Genomic DNA, 4,046 nt, shown 5'->3' on the forward strand with positions numbered 1-4,046 from the left:
ATTGAATTTGATGGCAGTAGTGCCTCTAGAGGCGGGTGGTGGTAATAGCTAAATGACAATGTAAATGCATTTAATGTAACAAAATTATATATTGAAATGTAGTGAAATGAATTTGGTGTCAAGTTCACGTTGCCATGATAAAATTTGGGGTAAAAATGAGAGCTGACTTCTTAAAAATAAATTTAGTTTAATAACCAATTTAATAACCTCTCCCAGTAGGAAGAGTTCACAGAGCTGTGTGCATGTGTTAGTTACCCTTCCTCGTCTACCTGCACTTAAAGGAAATGTTCAATAGCGTTTCCCTTGAAAATCGTGGGGAAAGAGATATGCCAGACGAAAGGGAAGCGTCAACCTTTCCAGATGAAATTACAGCACCGTGTTTGCTGAATGTGCTGAAGGACAGAAGAATGCTGAGCTTAATTTTAAAAGGAGGAAAGAAAGAGTAGGGAAGAAAGAGGTGGAGTGAAAAATTTACCCGAATCCTAGTTGACTCGATCAGGCTTTGGGTAGATATTTTCTTCTTCTTCTTCTTCTTCTTCTTCTTCTTCTTCTTCTTCTTCTTCTTCTTCTTCTTCTTCTTCTTCTTCTTCTTCTTCTTCTTCTTCTTCTTCTTCTCCTCCTCCTCCTCCTCCTCCTCCTCCTCCTCCTCCTCCTCCTCCTCCTCCTCCTCCTCCTTCTTCTTCTTTGGATTTTCCAGACAGGGTTTCACTGTGTAGTTTTGTTGCCTTTCCCGAATCTCGCTCTGTAGACCAGGCTGGCCTTGAACTCACAGAGATCCGCCTGGCTCTGCCTCCTGAGTGCTGGGATTAAAGGCGTGTGCCACCACTGCCCGGATGGGTACATATTTTCATCAGATTCTTGGATATTTTCACTCTAACGTGACTTGAAAATCAACTACTGAGCAATATATGGAATCATTATGGACAATATCTCACTAATACAGTATCACAAATACAGTGGGCATTTCAAAGCTGTTGCCTTGAGGCTTATTAAAAAGGAAGCATCTTGTTTACCTTCAAAATGTATCTTTTTCCACGTAGGCATATGGAATGCAGATGGAAAGGCAGAATGTGAGTTTCCACAGCACATTTGTCTTGGTGGGCTTCTCTGATCATCCATGGCTGGAGATCCCCCTCCTTGGAGTGCTTCTGGTCTCCTACATCTCCACCCTGATAGGAAACCGCTCTATTGTCTTCCTCTCCCTGGTGGAGCCTAGACTCCAAACACCCCTCTGGGCCACGTGCACCATTGTCCCACAACTGCTATTCAGTCTCTGGGGCCCATAAAGACAGTTGCCTCCTGGAGCTGCATGACACAGGCATACCTCTTCCATTGGACCAGCTGCACTAAATGTGTGCTGCTGGCAGTCATGGCTTTTGATCGATGTGTGGCCATCTGCTGTCCCCTCCGATATGTTCTCATCATGCACCTCTGGACATGTGCGTGGCTGGCAGCTGTATGCTGGGCCAGTGGCCTGGCCAATTCTCTGGTTCAAGGTACACTCACCCTTTACCTTACCCTTTATGCAGAAAATACACTACACCACTTCTTCTGTGAGGTGCCTGCTTTGATTAAACTGGCATGTAGTGACACCACTACAAATGACCTGTCCTTAGCCTTGGGAGCTATTCCTTTTGGAATAGTGTCTCCTCTGACAGTGCTCATCTCTTACACCTTCATTGCCAGGGCTGTGCTGAAGTTACCTTCAGCCGAGGGAAGGTGCAAAGCATTCAGAACACGCAGCTCCCACTTGCTAGTCGTCACCATGTTTTTTGGACCAGGTATGTACACCTACCTCCAGCCTCCAGGCAACAACAATCAGTCCAAGTTCCTCTCCTTTTTCTACTGTGTCTTCATGCCGCTGCTCAATCCACTCATCTATACTCTGAGGAACAAGGATGTGAAAGAAGCGTGGAGGAAGATCCTATCCTCCCCGGGTAGGTGGAAGTCTTTGAAAGCCAGATGATCTCTGCCTGGCTCCTAGAACAGCCACATGTTGAAACTAGTGCTGCAGATTTATTTCCCCCAAAAGATCAGTGCCTAGGTTGGAATTCTCACCTCTCCAAATCATTCTGAGGACAACATAGACTCTTGACTAGAAACCTCTGTCTTCTAAAATCTCAGACAAGGTCATAGTACTTTTTCTGGACCCTTCCCAGACATTTCTATCAGCAGAAGAGAAATGGTCTATAGATCTTCTGAATACTGAAAGAAAAGCATTGTCTATAAACCCTTCTAGTAATTGCCATTTGACCAAACACCCTCAAAAATGTGTTCTGAAATTATTTGGAACAGATATATTCTCTTCAGTGATGTAGCTACTGGTAAGTCGTCCATACCCCTGTCAATACTCCATAGTCTATGTTCCTGTTAGTAACCCTACTGAACTCACTCATTCACCAAAATACAAACAAACAACCAAAAAAACACACGAAAATAGAAGAGGACCAGTTGGGAAGAATAGGACCATTGGGAAGTGAGAGGGATAGAAATAGGGTAATAAGGACATGAATGTTATTAAAAATAAATTAGATGCATGTATGAAATCCATTATTATATATAACATATAATAATTATATGTAATTAATATATGTAATAAAGCACTAAAAGTTTTTGAAAAAGATCTAAGTAAGAATTTTAAGCACATTTTTATAAGATTTCTCCAGGCACCTACTCAAACTATTTAAACTCTTTTATCTGAGAATCCCATATCTCCCCTTTTCCTCAAACATTTTGCCAACCTACAAGTAATCATATCCTTACCTTATCTATGCTAACACAATTATACATCATTGTCTATGTGACGTAATCATTATAACCTCACCATTATAAATTTACTTCATGACTGGAGAGATGGCTCAGAGGTTAGGAGAACAAGCTGCTCTTCCAGAGGTCCTAAGTTCAGTTCCCAGCAACCACATGGAGGCTGCAGGCACACATAAAATAAATAAATCTAAAAAATACATTTGCTTCACTTTCCTTAAATCATTTATGACAAACATCACTCAGTGCCTTTATTATTCACTATTTCACTATTTCACTATTTATACTTTGTCACTTACCCCCGTTAATTTCTCTATTTCACTATACTTTCACAGACTAGAAAGAGCCCCTTTTTGTACACATATGATACCCATGAGGCCCCACCCACCGAACCATACCTGCCCAGCAGCAACAGTTGGACAGGGGTTTGATCTAAGAGAGAGCATGGGTATGCCCCTATTGAATTAGCTTCCGCTGTATGCCAGAGCTTTGGATGACTTCTTTCTTTGGGATGTTGTATTAATTACTTGTCTCACTGCTGCAATACAACACCTAAGAAAAGCATCTTAAGGAGAAGATTACTTTTTCTCACAAATCCATGGAGAAGTCATGGCAAGAGGGGCTTGAGATGGCTGGCCATGTTACATCCACAGGCAGAAGCAGAGAGAGAGGAATTGATATGCTCAGCTCACGTTCTCCTTTTTATTCAGTCCAGGGACCCAGCCTAGGGGATGGTACATCTCATATTTAAATAGGTCTTCCCACCTCAATTAACCCAATCTAGAAATCCCTCGCAGATACGCCTAAGGTTTGTTCCTGGTGAGTCTATGTACCTCCTGGGTGACAGTCAAGCTTAACCATCCCAGTTCCATCCCTTGCCCATTTGACTTTCAAGCGCACCACTTGTGAGCCAAAACTTTCTACCTCTTGTCTTAGCCATCTTATAAAGCAGAATGCATTCAGTCAAACTTCAAAATCTCACGGTCTTTAACAGTTTCAACACTGTTTAAAGGTTCTAAATCTAAGTTTCATCTGAAACACAGCATGATCTGAATAATAATAATATAGAAAACTACATGCTTCCAATATATAATAGTTCAAAATAAACACTCCCATTTCAACCCAGAATAGTAGGAACCTAGTAATGAATGATGAGACCAAGACTGAAACCCAGTAGGGTAATCATCAAATCTTCCAACTCCATATCAAGCATCTGGGGATCATCACGGACTCCTCTTGGCTTCAAAAGACTTAGGTAGTCCTTTCCCTCCATCTCTGCCACC

The 4,046-nt window shown here is 41.9% G+C and overlaps 1 pseudogene; it reads left to right on the forward strand.

Annotated features, from left to right (window-relative positions):
- The first annotated feature begins 1,049 nt into the window (after positions 1–1,049).
- On the forward strand, positions 1,050–1,966 carry LOC107400781 (olfactory receptor 2C1-like; annotated as a pseudogene).
- Positions 1,967–4,046: the final 2,080 nt, after the last annotated feature.

The sequence above is a fragment of the Peromyscus maniculatus genome, chromosome 8 (genome assembly GCF_049852395.1).
Source record: "Peromyscus maniculatus bairdii isolate BWxNUB_F1_BW_parent chromosome 8, HU_Pman_BW_mat_3.1, whole genome shotgun sequence".
NCBI classification, from domain to species: domain Eukaryota; kingdom Metazoa; phylum Chordata; class Mammalia; order Rodentia; family Cricetidae; genus Peromyscus; species Peromyscus maniculatus.